Here is a 23,121-nt window from a genome sequence, read left to right on the forward strand (position 1 = left end):
TCCTTTGTCTAAACCACAGACTACTGGAACATCAGTGGGAGACACCTGATGGCCTCAGCAAGTATTGGCAACGTGTGGTTCCAAAGAAGATGAGGTCCGAGATCTTGTATGAGTCTCATAACCAGATCACTAGTGGGCACCTGGGAGTGAAGGAAACACTAAGCCGGCTGTGACAGAGGTTCTACTGGATTGGCATGCATCAGGATGTTGAAGAGTGGTGTCGGGCCTGTGATGTGTGTTGTGCCAAGAAGGGACCCAAGAAACGTGGTTGCACCCCTCTCCAGCTGTACCAAGTGGGTGCACCAGTGGAAAGAGTCGCGATGGACATCACTGGACCTTTGCCACTTACTGAAAGAGGAAACCGGTATATATATGTCGCCATGGAGTACTTCACAAAGTGGCCAGAAGCCTAAGCAATCCCTGATCAAGAGGCTGGGACTGTTGCTCAGGTGTTGGTTGACCAGTTTTACTGTTGTTTTGGGATGCCACAAGAGCTACATTCAGACCAGGGTAGAAACTTCGAGTCTGCTGTGTTCCATGAGTGCTGCAAGTTACTGGGGATCAAGAAGACTATGATGACCCCACTAAGGCCTCAGTCGGATGGGATGGTGAAGAAATTCAACTGGACCCTGGGACAAGAACTGACCAAGTGCTGCGTAAAGGGACACATGGAATGGGACCAAAAATTACCTGCAGTGCTGATGGCATATCAGTCTGCATCCCATGAGTCTACCAGCTACACCCCTGCGAAACTGATGTTGGGCCACGAGTTACATTTACCTGTTGACTCGTTAATGGGAAGACCACCTGGTGAACAGCTGCCTACAGATACCTCCAGCTATGCAAAGCATCTTCAGTAAAGGCTGGCTGAGGTACATCATCAAGTGTGAGGAGCCCTTAAGTTTCAGGAGAGGTGATTAAGTGCAAGTATGATGCCAAGGCAAGTGAGGTGAGCTACAAGGATGGTGACAAAGTTTTGGTTGTATAATCCTCATCAGAAGAAGGGACACGCACCAAATCTGCAGAGCCCGTAGGACAGGCCTTACACTGTGTTGGACCACCTATCAGACGTAATGTACCGTATTCAGGGAGCAGGAAATCTCACCCAAAGGTGGTACACGTGAATCGTCTGTGGCAGTACCATGGGCCACGACAGTACAGCTGGGACATCTCCAAGGAATCGTGCACTCCCACAGCCAAGGATGTTGAGGAGGACCAAGGATCTGAAGTACAAGAGGATGGTGACAGTTTCCTGAGGGAAGAAGTGCATCAGGAAGAGGACAAGACATTCCAGGAGGAGTGGACTGTCTGGAGGAGCAGGGACGTAGTGTGAAATGGTATAGGAGAAGGCCTGATAAATGGAAGGATTATTTGTGTATAATTAGATGTTTAGTTTGAATTAAGGTTTATGTTTGTATATATTGTGTAGTTTTGTCAGGACGACAAAGGACTAGGGAGGGGGTAGTGTTGAGAAGCTGGATTGCTAGCTAGATTGTGCTGGAGAATTCGCAATGTTTCTTGCGTTCCGCTGTGCGTCATAGTTGCCAGGTGGTCTGTTATTTGTGAGTGGAGGTATTTTTGTAAGTTATGCATTGAATCTTATGCTCTTTTTCTCTATAATGTTTTATTTATGTGGTTGTTTGTTAAATTGTTTAATTTTATCTCTTTTTGTATGCTAAATAATATAGTGTTATGCAGTATGGGAAAACTGGCATGTTTTGGATGTCTCTGAGTTGGTAACTGTTGTAACTGTTGCTCCCTAGAGAATGCACGAGAATTTTGTAGAAGCAGCAGATCACTTTAGAATACAGGAAAGCTATATTAGGAGGTGAAAGAGCCTAGAGATTTTCAGTGACGTTTCAGTTCAGTTTGAGTTTAGTTCAGTGTCAGTGCAGTGTAACTGAAGATTGTATATCTTTGGTACTTGTGAAAATAGTGAAGTGTTGTTGGCAAGCATTAAGTGTAATTGCAGTTAGTGAAGATTGTATATCTTCGGTACTTATGAAAACAGTGAAGTGAAATTGGCAAGCATTAAATGTAATGATTTGGAAAATAGAGACAGTGAACTTTAGAAGCCGGTGTTTATTTACAACGCCTGTGCTGCTGTGTTGCTGTGCACTGCAAGGCTGCCTTTTGGAAGAAAAACTCACTGGGCAACGTCCTTCCCATACTGAACTACCGCTGCTAGAGCTAGTGGCAGTGTGGGATGGGGACATAACAATATAAATATACAGTAAATTTATATATATATATATATATATATATATATATATATATATATATATATATATATATATATATATATATATATATATATATATATATATCCATCATCCAATCCTACGTTACCCCATGAGGAGCTTAGGAGCTCGGGACTAGGCAAAACTGTCCTGACATTTAAGATGAGAGTGACCAGCCTCACTATCCCTGAGTGGCATTACGTGTGCAATAACCCCAACCATCCCTTGGATATAAACCTTCACCGGCTCAATCTGATTGGAGTGCCATAATTTGGTTATATGGTTATACCCACCATAGTAAATGGTTTCCTGGTGTACAGGAAACCATTCAGCTTGTCACTCAGTGTTGAGTCACGCACAAGCAGAAGGAAGAGGAAAGAATGAAGGACAGAAAGACAAAAGAGGGAGTGTAAAGTCACCCGTAAGCAGAAGGACTTGGAAAGAATGAAGTAAAGAAAGACAGAAGAGGAAGGAAGGAATGGAGGGAGGAGAGGAAAGGGCAGACACCCGAGAGCAGCATTACACCGAGTGAGTGGCTGGTGAGTGCCCCCACCTGCCACATATATATATATATATATATATATATATATATATATATATATATATATATATATATATATATATATATATGTTGTTACGGAACAGAGAAAGATAACGTACACTTTAAGTGAGAACACGAAGAGTCACCACTGTCCCGTAAAGTTCCAGGTTCAAAACAAAAGAGTTAGGTAAAATTACAAGTTAAAGTTTAATGCTCAAACTAACAACAAAACATTCAGGACTCATAAGGATAATGTAATGGCAAAAACAGGTTAAATATATGGTTAACTGCAATAGCCTCTATTAACACGAAATTAGCAAGAATAAATTTATCTAAGTCAGCCCTGATAAAATGAGATACCAGATAATACTCAGTGAATGCCAGATAAATAATTACAGATACAAACTATTATCAAAAATGACTGACATAAAGAACCCCACACGAATGACAAAAACTTCACTAGGCCTACAAATTAAACTTATGCTATACAGTACAAGGAAAAATGCAACAACAGTTATACTCAAATTACACACAGCTGCTAGATGGTTGGAGATTTCTTGAGCACTCACAATAATAATATCTGTACAGGGGAGGACAGAGATGTGAACAAAATGAGGAGCAGATCTAAGTGGCAATGATGCAGAGATTGAGCTCATTATATAGGGGCCAGCAGAGCCTGATACAACTTGTAAGAAGGATGCGCAAATGAAGCCATGGGGACAAAGAGCTGAAAATCCCGCAAAGTATAACAGAGAGAACGACTTACTCTACTATAACGGTAGAAGGGGGGGACTGAGGCAGAACACGCTCGTGATCAAACATGCAGCAACTGTGCGTTAAAATTACACAAAGGATGATGAAATCATAGGCTATGTAACACCTCCCCACAAAGAAAAAAGAAATTTACAAAGGAAATTTCTTATTACTCTAAAACAATCTATATATGGCATTACAGAACATGCAAATGTCTTTCCTAATGTTACAAAACATGAGATCTCCCTAGCACGTTCAGTCATAGGTACTTGCCAGTATCCCTTTAACAAATCAAACTTACTTATGTACCTAGCCTTTCCGATCTTGTCTATGCAATCTTCCACACGAGGGAGAGGGTAAGTGTCTGTTTTGGTTATCTGATTAACACGTCTGTAGTCGATGCAAAGCCGCTGTGACCCACCTGGCTTAGGGACTAGAGTGACAGGAGAACTCCACTCGCTCTGACAGGGCTCAATCATCTTGTGGTCCAACAGGCAGCCAAGCTCCTTCTGGATGAGAGGAACTTTCACTGGGTTCACACGGTAAGGAGGCAATTTAATTGGCTTTGCATCTCCAACATCGACATCATGCATCAACACAGTGGTTCTTCCTGGAGTGGCACGGAACACTTGCGGGTACTCCTGCAGTAATGCCGAAAACTCCTGCCTTTCCTTGGGAGGTAGATGAGAAAGCTTAGTCTGGAGATCATTCATGATATCAGGATTCTTCCCCAAACTATCACTCAGGCTCATGCTGCATGGGAGAACTTCACTTGTAGACTCGGGTGGAACAGCTACAGTGCAGACTGGATTATTTTCGTCCTGCCTGTGATATAACTTTAGCATGTTGATGTGACATAGTTGCTTGCTCTTTCTACGATCTGGTGTGGCGATGACATAGTTGACATCACAGAGCTTCTTCTCCACGAAATAAGGGCCACTAAACTTGGCTTGAAGAGGTTGCCCATGAACTGGTAGCAGAATCAAAACCTGATCTCCTGGCTGAAAGTGGCGTAACCTGGACTTCTTATCATACCAAGTCTTCATCTTCTCCTGAGCAGCTCCTAAATTCTCTCTCGCCAGCTGTAAAGCAGTGGACAGCCGTTCTTTGAACTTCATCACATACTCCAGCAGGTTGACGTCATCTTCCTCCGACAGCCAGCATTCCTTGAGTAACTTAAGGGGTCCTCTTACTTCATGGCCAAACAGTAGTTCAAAAGGTGAGAAGCCCAGTGATTCATTTGGAGATTCTCTTGCAGCAAACACAACGAATGGAAGACCTTTATCCCAGTCTTTCTGATGTTCCAAACAGTATTTCTTGAGCATCGATTTGAGTGTTTGATGATATCTCTCCAACGCTCCTTGGGTCTGGGGATGGTAAGCTGAAGACGTGATCTGGGTGATGCCCAACTCTTTCAGAGACTGTTTGAAAACGTTTGACATGAAATTACTTCCCGGTCTGACTGTACCTCCTTCGGCAGACCAAACTTTGTGAAGAACCCTAGCATTTCCTTAACCACGTTCTTTGCTGAGATATTTCTATGGAATGGCTTCAGGATAACGAGTAGCCATATCAATCATGGTCAACACATAAGAAAATCCTGAAGAAGTCTTAGGAAGAGGGCCCACAATATCCACCAACACACGGGTGAAAGGCGCCTCAAAAGGAGGAATGGGAACTAGAGGTGCAACCTTTTCGGTCTGATTACACTTCCCCACAACTTGACAGGTGTGACAAGACTTACAATACCAGGAAACATCCCTGAAGATTCCTGGCCAGTAGAAGTGTTTCAAAATGCGTGCCACAGTCTTCCTCACTCCAAGGTGTCCTGCCAAACTGGAATCATGAGCCACTCTAATGATATCCTGCCTACAAACACGAGGGATGACAACTTGATGTACAACCTCCCATTCACAGTCGGCTGATGCTGTTGGGGGTCTCCACTTCCTCATAAGTACTCCTGACTTTACATAATAACAAGTAGAAGCACCGGCTGACTCTTCTTCACAGTAAGCAGAGTTAGCTAGACCTTTCAACTCAGGGTCAGCAACCTGCAACTCAACCAACTCTTGACGAGACAAATTATCAACACTACGGGGTACTGCCTCATCTGGTGAGTGGTCCAAATTAGCAAGAAAAGTGTCAGCTAGGATAACATCATCATCATCATTATCCTCTAAATCACCAGTAACTTTAGACTTAGCCCTAGTGACAGCACATGCAGGGAACACATCAGGGACACCACAATCCTGGGCCGCAGCCACTGGCTCACTAGACAACTGAGGAGCTGGACACACTTGACTTGCACCAATATCATTTCCAAGTAAGAAAGTTACACCTGACATTGGGAGTGTCGCAACCAACCCAACCATAACGGAACCATTAACAAAACCAGACTCTAAATTCACTCTGCACAGAGGGACAGAGAAGTAATTATTCCCTACACCTTGTAAGATTACAGTTTCATCAGAGGAATTAACATTAGAGCCTAGAACACTGGTCAGCATAAGGGATTGGCAAGCACCTGTATCACGATATATTTGAACTGATTTCCTGTCATTACTGTCCAGAGGACTGACAAAACCATCAGACAGGAAATTAGCACATGAACTCTTGAGAGTGTCACCCACGTTACTGCTCAAAAGAGGAGCTCCATCATGAGAATTTAAGTTACCCCTCAAAGCAGGTTCAGTTAACTCAGTTAAAGAATTCTGGGAACTCTCAAGGGTGGACACTAGACCAATTGACTGAATATTTAAAGACTCCTTTTGTTCACATCACGCTGTCTCCTGAAACATCTCTCCGTAGTATGACCAAGCTTACTACAATAAGTACATTTACTTTTCTGAAATCTAGAGGTGAAGCTGGTATTTACTTCCTGAGAAACATCATCCTTATTCTCTTTCCTGTTACCTGTACTCTGAGTAGAGGCAACGTACTTACTCTCAGCTTTCCCTTTTTCTCTAGAATATCTCTTGTGAGTGAGAACATACTCATCAGCTAAAACTGCAGCATCAGACAAATTATCTATTCTTTTTTCATCAAGATATAGGCTTACATCTTTACTAATACACCTTTTGAAATCCTCCAGCAAAATCATCTGCTTAAATTTACCAAAATCAGAATCCACATTCTTAGAATTTAACCACTGCTCCAACAAATCTTCTTTGATTTTTGCATACTCAACATGGGATTGCTTATCTTGCTTGTAAGTTGTCCTAAATTTTACTCTATAAGCTTCAGGAACAAGCTCATAGGCTTTAAGAATCAAGCTCTTAACTACATCATAATTATCAGATTGATCCTGAGGCAAAGATGCATAAGTTACTTGAGCTTTACCGGTGAGAACAGTTTGAAGGAGTACTGGCCAATACTCCTTAGGCCAATTAAAACCTGTAGCTACCCTCTCAAACAACTGAAAATACTTTGTTAAATCAGATTCATTAAAAGGAGGGACAAGTTTAACATTTTTAGCTACATCAAAATCATCAGAGCTAGATGATCCAGTTCCACCTTGTTTCATGCGATACTCATGGTCTGCTTGAATTCTAGCAAGTTCAACTTGTGCCTCGGCCTCCTTAGCACGGGCCTCCTGCAGGGCTAGCTGTAACTTAGCTAATTCAATCTGCGTTTGCTCATTTGGAGGAGTTACATTGAACAAGCTTTCATTAATCATGGCAACAATCTGATCTTTAGACTGATGAGAGCGAACAACAAATCCCAATTGTTGAGCAACAATCTTAAGTTCATTCTTTGTTCTGTTTTCTATATCACACACTGTTTGCACATTTGACAAAAAATCTTTGGCTTCATCAAGTGTAGAAATAGTAGCCATCATGAATATATCACAGTCACAAAATATCAAACAATATCCTTATGATAATATCCTGAATATCCTGATATGAGGTCGCCAAATTTATGTTACGGAACAGAGAAAGATAACGTACACTTTAAGTGAGAACACGAAGAGTCACCACTGTCCCGTAAAGTTCCAGGTTCAAAACAAAAGAGTTAGGTAAAATTACAAGTTAAAGTTTAATGCTCAAACTAACAACAAAACATTCAGGACTCATAAGGATAATGTAATGGCAAAAACAGGTTAAATATATGGTTAACTGCAATAGCCTCTATTAACACGAAATTAGCAAGAATAAATTTATCTAAGTCAGCCCTGATAAAATGAGATACCAGATAATACTCAGTGAATGCCAGATAAATAATTACAGATACAAACTATTATCAAAAATGACTGACATAAAGAACCCCACACGAATCACAAAACTTCACTAGGCCTACAAATTAAACTTATGCTATACAGTACAAGAAAAAATGCAACAACAGTTATACTCAAATTACACACAGCTGCTAGATGGTTGGAGATTTCTTGAGCACTCACAATAATAATATCTGTACAGGGGAGGACAGAGATGTGAACAAAATGAGGAGCAGATCTAAGTGGCAATGATGCAGAGATTGAGCTCATTATATAGGGGCCAGCAGAGCCTGATACAACTTGTAAGAAGGACGCGCAAATGAAGCCATGGGGACAGAGAGCTGAAAATCCCGTAAAGTATAACAGAGAGAACGACTTACTCTACTATAACGGTAGAAGGGGGGGACTGAGGCAGAACACGCTCGTGATCAAACATGCAGCAACTGTGCGTTAAAATTACACAAAGGATGATGAAATCATAGGCTATGTAACAATATATATATATATATATATATATATATATATATATATATATATATATATATATACATGATCACAGTGCGCAAATCGCATAGTATGCGAGTGACCAAAAATCATAACCATAAAACTTTGAATGCCCGAGTTTACCCCACACTACGCGAGGCAGAGGCACGACCCCCCCTCCCCGCACGATGTGCCAATAGCGACTTAGAGACTCGTGGGGAAGGTGCTCTAGAGGAGTCTACAGTAAGATCTCGCCAATAACGACTTCGACAATAACGTTTTTGGCAATAACAGTAATTTAGATTTGATACCCAGTTTCAATAATAATGTTTGGATTCAGTTGAATGACAGTTATTTCGCGAATGCCAAGTTGTTATACTGCCAATACGTCCATACCAAGATGAGGAATGAAACAGACAAACAAGAAGAGATGAAGGAAATTGCCGAAAATGTGAGCAGTAGTGAGGAGGAGATGGAGGATCCTCCCCTCACCACCTCCCCTGACTCGCCTGCCGCCGTCCTCTCCTCCTCCAGTGCTCCACCTGACTCACCAGCCACCTCCCCTCTCCACCTCCACAGTCCCATCTGACTCACCTGCATCACCTGGCATACTTGCAACCCCCACCATTATGACTTGCTGCATTCTGGAAGAAATGTAACATTCGACAGGCCGTATTTTTTCATCAAAGCCTGGAATAATACAACTCTGGCAACCGTTACACAAGTATGATGCGGCCGGGGCCGTGGCCAGGGCACTTTAAGTGTGTTGCCATGCCTCGGATCCCCTGTTATTAAAGTCCATCAGGCCTGTTGTCTACTGCTGTTAAAGTGACTGACCATATTTTTGTTATTATAGCTATATTTGTAGAGTATGAGAAATTTTCCCTTTATTACGTCTCTAAGGGTAAAAAAATGTCAAGGTATGAGGGGGTACCGCCCATATGTCATTTTTCCCATAAGATTATGTATTCACAGTGCATGATTTCTCAGTGCACGAGCACCAGGACCGCTTATCCACTCGCGTACTGTGCATGCTTCCTGTATACATATACATATACATTTATATATATATATATATATATATATATATATATATATATATATATGCGAGTCAGCACTCGCAAAACATATGATCAGAGAGCACAAAACGCTTATAATGCAGAAGGTGCCATTTTGTGTCCAAAAAATGACATAATGAGGGAAAAATTAATATGATGCTGTGAAAGGGGGCTGATCATTTTTTTCATGGCCAAACTACATGGTGACGATGGAAATAAAGCGGTGGGAGGCCCCAATTTTTGTGTCAAAATCATACTGTACGACCAGTGATAGACAGAACGTGACTCAGGGTATAAAACTTGGGTTGGAAAATTCACACAATGCACCAAGTGATATATTAGGACTCCATATTAAAATTACAAATCATAATAGATAGATAGATAAATAGATAGATAGAGAGACAGATAGAAGCAGGGAGTCAGATGATGAGAAGGTATTGTGTCTGCGAGAATCGAGCAATGCTAAACATGCTTACACACTCTTAACTCAAGGAATGCTTATTAGGCACACGACAGCGCCTAGTGACCATACACACACATACACACATACTCACACACAGGCTTCTAGAACTTTCCACCCACAAGGAACACACGTGATACAACCCCTGCTACACCAGAATTTAGGAAAGAGAGCTCAGAGGGAGGTTAGCCACAGAACAGGCAGGAGCAGAAGGAGAGAGGCCTTAGAAGAGACAGGTCGCAGGGAGAAGGGCTTAGTAACTTGAGAGAGAGACAGAGAGAGCGAGACAGAGAGATAGCTAGCAGGACTGGACTCTATACTTCGCTCTGTGTGAGAGACTTGTTAATATTTCCAAGACTAATAAAAATAGTCCCATACTATTCTTTACCTCTCCTGTCACTACATGACAAATGGGAAAGAAGATTATCTACTTACAAAGCTACTCAAATATAATAACCGCTCGTCCACAAGTCTAATATATATATAACTCAACCACAAAGGAACCACAAAGTCTTTTATGACATTTGGTGGCAGTGAACGTATACGAACCTCGTCTACGAATCAACAGTGAATTCCTACAAATTATCAAGATTGAAAGCAAAAAAATACCTCTCACAACCAACAACTTACAACCAGCTCCTGACAGTATTCTCTCCAACCAGCCCCCTCTGTCTCCACGATCATCACGCTGATTTAGAAGTGATCACACGACGCCTTGCAAGTAGTTTAACAAAATATTGATACGATCTTGCAATTTCTACGACGAATCAGCAAAATACAACCATCTACAATCAACTACAATTAACAACTCTACGTCGTCTGTATAATCTTCTACACGCACCTACAAGTAGCGGGAGTCTTCATCCCACAACGAGTAAATCACTAGAGAAAAGGACAGAGAAAACATCGAAATAGAAAAACGGAACAAACAAACGAAGAGTGAGACACGACTCATAACTCATCTTATTCACTCATCTTCACTCAAGTTACTCATCGCTACTCATTCACTCACCACAGCTACCAGTGTGGGAAGTTGAGGTCATCATGCGTGCTTGCTGAAAAGACGCCACGTCAGTCAACTCACCACTTGCACCACCACTCACACCATTCCCACCACGGTAAAAATTAGTGAGTTACATAGTTACTTCATTTATACAATACACAGTGATAGACAATAAGCTTCTGCACAAACATATAAAACGTGCTGTATGGTTACAGCTTAAATACACATACTTACTTCAGTTATCTGCATAACTCAAACACTAAATAATCACCAACAATAAATATTCTACACTGTATATATTCATTCATTTATTATAACATTTCTTTACTACCAACGAGTGTTACCATTTATACCTACATAAAATACGTGTTTCATACATACAGCTATACATTATTATATCTACAAAGTAATAAAGAAAATATACCATCACAGTTACTCAGTGAGCGATTAAAAGAACTGTATTAAACATTTATTAATTAAAATTACCTAGTGGAAACAGATAAATTAAGTTACAAGGTAAACTAGAGAGAAAAAAAAATGGCCAACACAAATGACGTTAGCAAGAGTGAACATCTTCAACACAATCGTGAAGACAAAGATTTCCACACAGTGCTGACACACATATTACCCACGATAGGTACAAGTGAACAACAAGTCAGTGTATATAGTTAATACTGTATATAGTGTATATATATATATATTTTTTTATATAAAACAACAAAATATGGGACTATATAATATCATTTTCAATAATATCTGTGCAATATAAACTAAACTTTTAAAAAGTATCCCAAGGAAATTAGCCAGTAATTATGCAACCATGAACAACATAGAAAAAGCGTACACAAGAGAAAAAAAGCAAACTATAGAAAATCAATACATACAAAAAAAAAAGAAAGAAAGAAAGAAAGAAAAGTAAGAAAGAAAAAAGAGAAATAGAGTAAGATCACATAACAAACAAATGAAAATAAGTGTAAGTGTTACTACATATGCCAAAATACCACATAAACTACAAAAAAAAAAAAAAAAGCAAATTGTTGTCTCCACAAGCAAGTGGCAAGACACATCATCACTATCATCGACCACAGCATATGTTAGGACTGCAATTATTACAATTATGTAACAATTATGTAACTCCATATTATAATTATGTAACGACAAACGATTGCATTATGTTACACTTGCTACAATTATGTAACTACAAACAATATGTACCAATTTATGTAACAGTTGCATTAACAAGATGTAACTTTTATGTAACTTTAACTACAATTATGTAACTACAAACGATATGTAACAATTATGTAACGACAAACGATTGCATTATGTTACACTTTGCCAATTAACAGTTGCATTAACAAGATGTAACTTTTATGTAACCTTAACTACAACTATAAGGCCAACACAATTATGCATTTCACTACAATAACCCAAGTACATACTGTATTACAGTTAAATAATTTACTTTAATGCATTTATTCAAATATGTATACAACTTGTTTAAAATGTAATATTACTGAATAATCACTATTTACTATAAATATTATATGTATACAATATTCATACGATTATGTTACTTTTACAATATTATGAATTTCACTTAATTAGCTTATAAGTTCATTATAATGTGTATATAATATGTATTAATATGTTAGGACTATTAACTGTCGATGGTACGCCATTTTCGCGTGACCGAGCAGATATTAGGACTCCATATTATAATTACAAATCATAATAGATAGATAGATAAATGGATAGATAGAGAGACAGATAGAAGCAGGGAGTCAGATGATGAGAAGGTATTGTGTCTGCGAGAATCGAGCAATGCTAAACATGCTTACACACTCTTAACTCAAGGAATGCTTATTAGGCACACGACAGCGCCTAGTGACCATACACACACATACACACATACTCACACACAGGCTTCTAGAACTTTCCACCCACAAGGAACACATGTGATACAACCCCTGCTACACCAGAATTTAGGAAAGAGAGCTCAGAGGGAGGTTAGCCACAGAACAGCCAGGAGCAGAAGGAGAGAGGCCTTAGAAGAGACAGGTCGCAGGGAGAAGGGCTTAGTAACTTGAGAGAGAGACAGAGAGAGCGAGACAGAGAGATAGCTAGCAGGACTGGACTCTATACTTCGCTCTGTGTGAGAGACTTGTTAATATTTCCAAGACTAATAAAAATAGTCCCATACTATTCTTTACCTCTCCTGTCACTACATGACAAATGGGAAAGAAGATTATCTACTACAAGCTACTCCAGTATAATAACCGCTCGTCCACAAGTCTAATATATTTATAACTCAACTACAAGTAACCACAAAGGAACCACAAAGTCTTTTATGACAGATAGACAGAGAGCGGATAGCATCAGCCTATGATGTAGCTGTCACATGTCTGTCCGACATGACGTCACGGTCCACTGAGTATTCCTGCCCCAGTTCAGCCTACCCACCCCTGCCCTCTGTCCTCTGCATGTGCTCTGTGTGATCTTTTTTTTTTTTTTTTTTTTTTTTGTGCTACCTAACCCTGCCCGACCATGCTGCTGCACTGTGACCATGACAAACGTAGGAAGTGTCTCACTCAGGAGTAGATGATAGATGTCATCAAGAGAAAGGAGAGAGGGCAGTGTAACTGTGACATTGCAAAGTTTTACCAAGCTAACGAGTCCACGATTTGTACGATTCTCAGCAAGAAGGAGGCCATTCTGAAAACAGCTTGGGCTGTCAGGACTCATCTTCCTCAGAAGAGGACTCTATGGAACCATCATGGCATGAGGATTTTGCTGGGGACCAGTAGGAGTCTTGCCTTGCCTCAGAACCCCACTCCACCTCCCTCTCAGCAAACCCACAACCTCTTCAATTTAAGATGAGGAATCCTCCAGGAGATAAATCTGCTGCGTCGATTAGTCTAACGTCAATAGTAGCAAAAGTGTTAGTGTCAGTTTTGGCAAATAAGATTAGAGAACACTTAGAAAGATTTAATCTTATAAACGAAAGTCAGCACGGATTCAGGCAAGGACGATCCTGCCCCACAAACTTGTTGTCATTTTTCTCGGAGGTCTGTGAGGCGGTAGATAGCGATAAAGCTTAAGATATAATTTATCTGGACTTTAGTAAAGCTTTAGATAGGGTCCCACACGAAAGGTTAGTTAGAAAGGTTCGAGCACATGGTATAGACGGCGATATCTTAAAATGGATAGAATCCTGGCTGAAAGGGCAAAAGCAGAGAGTATTGATAAATGGAACTAAGTCGGACTGGGGATTAGTAACTAGCGGCGTACCACAAGGTTCAGTACTCGGTCTCTTATCATCATCATCATCATCATCATCATCCGGACCTCCTTTCCCACCCAAGGGCAGGGTGAGGAGTAGCAATGTCCAGACAGCACAAACCTGCAACAATCCAAATAGGCCACACTTCCATTCACTCATCATTCAAGCCCCCGGAATCCTGGCTGTACCGGATATGCCAAAAAACATTCACTACATTTTGTAGCTTCACACAAACATATCCGATTGAGTCAATCCAGACGCTGCCATGCTCACAAGGGGTGCCAAAATCCCTGATCATGCATTTCTCCTCACAACATTCATCCAGCCAGCTCGATCTCTTGTCAGTTCCCTAGCCTCACCGACTTCCAAACCTCTCTTCCTCAAACACTCATCCACCATATCTCTCCACCTTCTCCTTGGCCTACTTCGTCTCCTCCCTTGTTCAAATTCGCTCAGGTATACCTTTTTTGCCACTCTATTGTTATCCATTCTTTCCACATGACCATACCATCTCAGGACACTCTCTTCGATTCTGGTGTCCACCGACTTCCTCACTCCACACCTTTCACGAATCACACTATTTCGTATCCTATCCACCCTCTGTACTCCACATACATTCCTCAACAGTCCCATCCCCAATGCTCTTACACTTGACTTTTCATTTTCATGCCACACCATAGTCTCACACCCATATGTTAGAGTTGGCACAAACACTCCCTCATGTAAGCCTTGTGCAGCTGCAACACTCAAGCCTCGTTTCTTATCAAGGCCTTCATTGCACCAGCTACTTTTCTTCCTTGTGTCACTCTACTTTCAACTTCTTTTGCACATTTTCCTCTCTTTTCTATCACTGTACCCAAGTATTTGAACTCTCTCATCAATTCCAGTCTCTCTCCATTCACTGTGACATCACACTGGGAGTCCCCTTCTCTCTCAATAACCATCACTTTACTCTTCTCTACATTTACTCTCAAGGCACGACGCTCACAGACATCAGCAAAACTCTGCTCTAGTCTACCAAGTTCCTGTCCGGTACTTGCAAGCAGTACCACATCATCAGCATACAACAAATTTGAGATATTCCATCCATCACCATTCATTACCAACGCCATCCCTCTCTCCATTACTCGTGTTTTCACTTCTCTCATCACTCCGTCCATATATACATTGAACAACAATGGGAACATCACACAGACTTGTTGCATGCCCACACTGATCGTGAATCATTCACTTAGATGCCCATTAACCCTTACACATGCTTCGTTACCATCATAAAAACTCTTGACAGCACCTAGCAGCTCACCCTCTACACCATACATGTACAAAACTTCCCACAATCCCTCTCTGTCTACTTTGTTGTATGCTTTTTCCAGATCCATGAATGCCATAAACACCTTATGGTCCCTCTGACAAGCCTTCTTTGCTATCTGTCTCAGTGCAAATACTTGATCCACACATCCTCTGCCACTACTAGAGCCACCCTGTTCATCACTCACTAGGACTTCTGATATCTCTCTTACTTCCCCTATAATAATTCTTCCATATACCTTCCCTACCACACTCACTAAACTTACGCCATGATAATTCTTGCACTTACTTCGCTCACCTTTATTTTTGTACAGGGGTACAATCACAGCCTTTTTCCACTCTGCAGGCACAGTTTCACTCATCCATGCCTTCTTACATATCTCCAACAAGCACTTCATTCCATTCTCTCCACTACATTTAAGCATCTCTGCATACACCTCATCAACCCCAGCTACTCTTCCATTTTTCAGCCGTTTCACAGCACTCTTCATCTGTGTGAGTGTCACGTCTCCAGGCACTGCATTCCTTCTCTGCACACCCTCAAAACCAATCATGTTTACACCGCTCTGCTCTCTCTATTCCCATTCATCAGGATTTCAAAATATTTTTTCCATCTGGTCCTTACTTCATCTCCATGGGTTAGTAACCTACCACATGCATCCTTCACACTATCACATTTCTTTCCGCTTTCACTTCTACATTTTCGCACCTCTATCCAGAATAACTTACTATTTTCAGAGTAGTTTGCATTCATTTTTCTTCCCAGATCATCATTTACCTCCTTCTTTTTCCTCCTCACTAGTCTCTTTACGTGCTTCTTGCTCTCGATATACTCACTTCTTATTTCAACTGAACCCCTATCCTGTAACCACTTTAGCCACTTCTTCCTCTTTTCCTCCACTGCTCTCTTAACCTCGTCATCCCACCATGCCGTACCCTTCTTTTTTGTTGATACTCTTGCCACACCACACACCACTTCAGCATTCCTAACTATGCAGTCCCTATATGCATTCCACAGGCTGTCCAGATCCAATTCATTCCAGTTCACTGAATCTAACTCGTCCTCTACTTAGGTCCTGTAATCATCTGCCACTTCTTTGATCCTCAGCTTCTCAACTCTCAGTCTTTCACCCGGACTGCTCTTCTCTCTCTTGATCCACCTCACTCCCTCAGCTTGATCTTGCATACCACAATCATATGACCTGACAGACCTCAACATCGTCCTCTCACAGCCCTCGTATCAGCAACCATTCCCATCATCGACCTCTCTACGAGCATGTAATCAATCAGGCTACTTCCTACACGATCCCTGTTTCCTCTATACCATGTATATTTATGTGCATCTTTGTGTTTAAATACGAATTACAAATGCACAACCTCCTCTCCTGACACATAGTCTTTATTCGATTCCCATTATCATTTTCTCCCAGTATCCTTAACAACCCATTCTGTCATCCTCAGGACCAGTGCCTACTCTTCTGTTCATATCCCCCATCACGATCGCTTTATAGCTCCTGGGCATTTCTTCCACTACCTCACCCAGCTCATCCGAAAACCTGTCTTTCTCTCTCTCCTGTCCTCACACGGTGCATACGCTACAATCACTGCCACTTTCACCTTCTCAAACTTGAACTTGACGTACATACACCTCGAGCTGACACATTTGTAGTCTCTCATTCCACTCTGCCACATCTCATTCATCAACAAAGCAACTCCTTCCTTACATCTTCCTCTCCCATTCATTCCCAATCTTACACATTTCACACCCTCCCACTCCTCCACTTCGCACCCTTTCATCTTTGTTTCACACAATGCCATCAGAGCATATCTCGTACTCTTGAACACATTCACCACTTCCACGTTCTTGCTCTCCTCATTCATACCTCTCACATTCCACATGGCCACACAAGTCTGCCCATTTGGTTGGGGCCCTGGGTGGGTATTGGGCCCTCCGAGGCTCTCTGAAACGACTGCCATGATTACGTGATTTTGGATAGGGGAATCTGGGGTACACTTAACCCTGCCAGAAACCTCAGTTATATGGTTACCACCCAGCGTAGTAAATGGTTTCTGGGTACAGGAAACCATTTGGCTTGTCACTCAGTGTAGAGCTCATATGGCATCACTCTACACTGAGTGAGTGGATGATGGGCACCCCTACCTACCATTATTATTTATTATATATATAAATGATCTAGACTTAGGAATCACTAGCAATATCAGCAAATTTGCCGACGATACAAAAATAGGGCGTATCATTAACTCGACTGACGATTGCCAAAACTTACAAAAGGACCTCGGTATATTGTCCAAATGGTCTAAAACTTGGCAAATGGAATTTAACGTTGAAACTGTAAAGTACTCAACGTAGACAAGACCATTGGTAATACTAAGTACAGCTTAGAAAACAAAGAAATTAGCAAATTGGAATGCGAGCGAGATCTAGGAGTTATGGTTAGTAACGACCTCAAACCAAGGCAACAGTGCATTAATGCGAGAAATAAAGCAAATACAGTCCTAGGATTTTTCGAGAAGCGTGAGCAATAGGTCATCAAAAGTAATACTGCAGCTTTATCTAACATTAGTAAGGCCACACTTAGACTATGCTGTACAATTTTGGTGTCCTTACTATAGAATGGACATTAACTCGTTAGAAAATGTACAGAGAAGAATGACAAAAATGATGCATGATGTTCGGAACCTGTCATATAAAGACAGACTGAAAAGACTAGGTCTGCACTCACCAAAAAGGCGAGAGTAAGGGGAGACTTAACTGAGGTGCTTAACCCGTCACGTCCCGAGGTTTTTCGCACCTCTGACACCCCCCAATCCCGAGCTATTTTGGAATTTTTTTTTTGGGGCTAAAACTTCCGCTTTTGTTGAGAAACAAAGGAAAATCACCAAGAAAGGGCTTACCGTGGTCCATAAGTGGTCGGAACAGGTGAGGTCCCCTGCACCAGGTAATGTATTCTATCATTGACGTGTGAGTCGCTCACGTTTTCTATGGTAGGAAATTTTGGGAGAAACACCAACAACACCTCTACATTTATTGAATTTGAACTAATAAACAATAAGAATAACAATATAATGAATTTCAGTGACATACAGTATATATGAAAAATAAGCATTGTACCTTCGCATGAGCATAGCGAGTTGGGTCCGAGTGGTAACATGCTATGTGCTAAGTTTCTTGTTTCAGTCAACATATCATTTTTTCTACTTGTATACTTCTGTTTCAATGACATTTTACCATTTTTTACTGTTTGTAAATATTTTCAGCTGTTTTCATTCATTACAATGACATGTAGAGTATAGCGCACATCTGCTTACTAAGCACATTCGCTATGACTCGTATTTTAACATATCCAATTGTTTTATCACTTTCCTATTATTTTTTTCTTTACATAGACCCTTTCCTCCACCACTGTAAATGTTTCCAGTTATTTACATTCATTACGAGGACATTTAGCGAAATGCTAGCGCATATTCACGTAGCAAGCACAATCTCAAACACTCGTGTTTCATCTTCTACTTAATTTTTTCACTCTAAATATACTTTCCCACTTACATTACACACGTTTACTCCCCTATGCTGCACTATACATAGTTACTGGCATTATTTATTCTAGTGAGCGTCAGAATATCGCACCAAAATACCCTCGCAATGAATGTTTCGACCAAGGTAATACTCAAACACTTACATACTAATTTTTCACTTATATTACACCCGTTTCCACTTGTAAACTCCTATTTACATATTTACGGGCCTTATTCATTCCACTGAGCGTTAGGAAATTGCATCTATATGCACTTGCTAGGAATATTTTGACTTAGACTATATTTCAGCACTTACAAAACTTTGAATTTATATTACACCCGTTTGCATTTTCCATAATAATATTTACATATTTACGGGCCTTATTTATTCCACTGAGCGTCAGAATATCACATCAAAATACTCTCGCTAGGTATGTTTCCACTTAGATCATATTTATACACTTACATACTATTTTTGCACTTATGTTATACCTGTATCCACTTCATACAACTATTTACAGATCAACAGGCCTTATAATTACACTGAGCGTCCGTTTGTCGCATTTACTTCAGAGTAACAGCGTCCTATCACATTCACACCATATTAGAACTGCATCAAGGTGTGATACTTGCTGAAACATGGGTGAATACAGAGACCCACGTCACACTCGATGCACTCATAGCGGGTGTCTTTCCTCTGATTGGTGAGTCTCACCCGGGAATTGCTACACACGTGACACCTGCATTGGGGCCTAGGTCTATTGGGCTGGGGAGGGATAGGAGTGGGGAAATGGCGGCCAGATATTCTCAGGGGAGTTTGGGCAATAGGGGCAGTGCGGGTGCGATGTTGGGGCCTTTCAACAGCATACCATGCAAACATCTCTCTTGTGAGCTCTCTCACAAACCCTTCAAAGGTTTCCTGAACTCCTGTTGTCATGGCATGCGAGTGGTGGCAATTCAGAGCAGTGATATCTAGCAAGTGAAAGAACAGTTTCTTAAACCACTTCATCGTGGTCCTGGCACACTTGACTTTCGATATCATGGAGTCTGACTGGTCCACCAGGCGCATGTTTATGTTAAAATCTAGGACACACTCAGGTTTCCATATGTGCTGCCTGTTCTCGCTCCGGTAATCAACGGAATCTGTACGGTGCATCAAGGGGCGGTGAACCGTGGACAAGAGGCTTACTTCTCTATTATGGTTCCGCACAGTTGCAAGTATGTTGTTGGCCTTGAAGAAGACAACCTCATTCCTGTCAAGTTTCTGCCCTACCTTGACCCTGTGATGCCGGTTCACCTTGACGGTACCACAGTTTCCCGTTTCATGCATGTGTAGATAACGAGCGAGAAGAGGGCTAGTGTACCAATTGTCCAGGTAGAGGACGTGACCACGATGAAGGTAGTCTTCTATCATTGTCTTTACCACTGCTCCCGACAGTCCAATACTCTGATCTTCTATTATGTCTGTCTGTGCACCGGTGTACAAGAATATGTCTTGCACATAACCAGTCCTATAGTCACACATAACAAAGATCTTGAACCCAAAATGGTGCCTTTTGCTGGGTATATACTGCCTAAATGAAATATTGCCTCTCCACAACACGAGACTCTCGTCTATGACGAGGTCTCTATAGGGATAAAATGATGAACGAAATGTCTGCCTCAGGTGATCAAAGACCAACCTAATTTGCCCCTATCTTATCTGTGTCGTTTGCATTTGCAGGATCATCAGCATCGTAGAAGTGGAGGTGACTTAGAATTTGTTGGAAGCGATTACGGCTCATAACTTGGCCAAATATTGGTGTGAACATAACAGGGTTCCTTGTCCAGTAGGCCGGAATTCTGTTCTTTTGTATAATACCCATCAAAAGGACCAAGGCAAAAAATAAGAACATTTCTGAAAGGGAGACAGGGTAATAATATATGATAGAATGCCTGCTCCTTGTTCCCAATCTTTCACTCTCACGGCGCTGGCTGCTTGCAAAACGGTTGGTTTGGTCAACTATCTGCTCCATGAAAGTCTCACTGAAAAACAGGTGGAAAAAATCCAGCCTGGTGGAATTAGGGTGAATTCTGGGAGCAATGCAGCCGGCGCGCCCCTGCTTAGTGAAGGGGTGAATGAGGGGAGAAAAATCACTCCCATCATCCCAATTCCATCCCACAAATCCCTCGTCCCCATCGTCCCCATCAGCGCCTTCGTCTGGGTGGGGAGGAGATGCTGGTGGGGGAGGTTGGGGAGAAGAAGTGCAGAGGGCTTTCCCACTCCCATGCCTCTTCCCTCGGCCTTTACCCTTTCCCTTACCCTCACTGCCTTGAGGAACATTACGGGGCTGTGGGGATGAAGTTCGGGAATACTGGGGAGCATAAGATGTGCTGGGGAGTGGTTCCTCCCCACCTTCCCCCTCCATCACAACACCACGTGATTTTTCACGCACCCTCACTCGCCCACGTGTTTGGGAATATTGGGGAGCATAAGACGTGCTGGGGAGTGGTTCCTCCCCACCTTCCCCCTCCATCACAACCCCACATGATTCAGGACACACCCTCACTCGCCCATGTGATACACCCTGCCGCCTCACACCACCATGGGAGAGCGATACCTCACTCCCGCCACGCTCACTTTCCATACTCATCCCTGCACTTTCCCTTTCACTCCCCACTCCCTTCACGGCACTTCCTACCTCCCCAAACAAAAGACTAGGCCCATATCTGCTCGTCCGACGTGGTGTGCGTTTGGGGCCACAATGAGTTATTACCTTAAGTCCGTACCACGTGGCAGCATGTCCCACAGCTCCGTCCTCGTCCTCGTCATCAAATTCGGGCTCCACATCACATTGGGGCTGGGCAGAGGATGTTCCACGCTGTTTTTTGGCCGGCTGCCCTTCTCTAGCAGCACGGTAAGTCACGTAATGCCGCTTCCTGGGGGAGGGGACTTCCTCATCACTGCCAGTGGTTTCCTCCTCCTCTGGCTGCACATAATCTTTGTCTACAACCTCATTGTCCTGTGGGGAATCACTGTCGCCTGTAAAGGCATCCAGGGCAGTTTGAATTTTGTCCTCTGAGAGACCTCTCTTCGCCATGTCTGAGCAGGACCGTTGCTAACAGGTGAGTGAACGAGCCACGGGTGAGTGCAGGTGGCGCGGGGTCGCCGAGTATCCCCGCCTGGTGGCAGGTAGGGGAAGGTCGAGCGACCCCACGTACCAAAAATCAAGCGCAAAATTTGAAAATTGTGGAAATTATGCACCTTGCAATTCCGCGACGTACCGGTACGTCTCCGGGACTGGCAAATGCAAAATGTTGCAACGTCGACGAGACGCGGCGGGTTAAGTGGATGAAGGGTATAAATAAGGGAGATACTAGCAAGGTACTTAAAGTGAGCATACAGAATAGAACTAGAAGTAATGGTTTCAAACTAGAAAAATTCTGTTTCAGTAAGGAAATAGGTAGAAATTGGTTTGGTAATAGAGTAGTAGACGAATGGAATAAGCTACCTAGTGAAGTAGTTGCTGCCTCTTCCACTGAGAGTTTCAAGCATAGGTTAGAAAAGCATATGACAAATAAGGGTTGGGTGTAGAAAAAAAAAAATCTTATAACCAATACTAATTCATTCCTTTCAGGGTACACTATGGTAGTCTCTGTTCTCCTTTCACACTTTCCTATAAAATGTCCACACCAGTTTTTCTTTACTGTGTGGTGTTCTTTCTGACTTTTTCATGCCGGCTTCGGCTGTAGGGTATGGAGGGTGGGGGAGAGGCTCCCCATTTACTCATCCATTCAAACACATTCATTCGCATCTTAGCCCCAAAGGGCAGAACGGACAGATCCTCACTGCACCACACAGCACAAGGGTCAACTGCGCAATGCAATCAGTGACATCTGCAGCAGGGCCCAACAGCAGAACTGGTTTACCCCTGCCACATCATAACAGACCCATCCCCTTACCCACAACTGACCTGACTAGCTGATCAGACCAAATGCGGGAGAATATCCCCTCAGGGCTGCGTCATCACTTATTCATTCACAATTTCTCTCCATTTATTTCTGTCACGCACAGCCACTCTTCCTTGCTCAACAGACATCCCTCTCGCATCCAGCACTCTCTTCACACTGTCCATCCATCCTATTCGTGGTCTCTGTATATATATATACCTAGGCTGCTTCCCCCAAGGAAAGGGAGGTAGCCGAAACAGGACGACACACTCCCCATTTACTCATCCATTCAAACACATTCATTTACATCTT

The sequence above is a fragment of the Coenobita brevimanus genome, chromosome 100 (genome assembly GCF_032717465.1).
Source record: "Coenobita brevimanus isolate Jiangsu-jjx chromosome 100, ASM3271746v2, whole genome shotgun sequence".
In the NCBI taxonomy this organism is placed as follows: domain Eukaryota; kingdom Metazoa; phylum Arthropoda; class Malacostraca; order Decapoda; family Coenobitidae; genus Coenobita; species Coenobita brevimanus.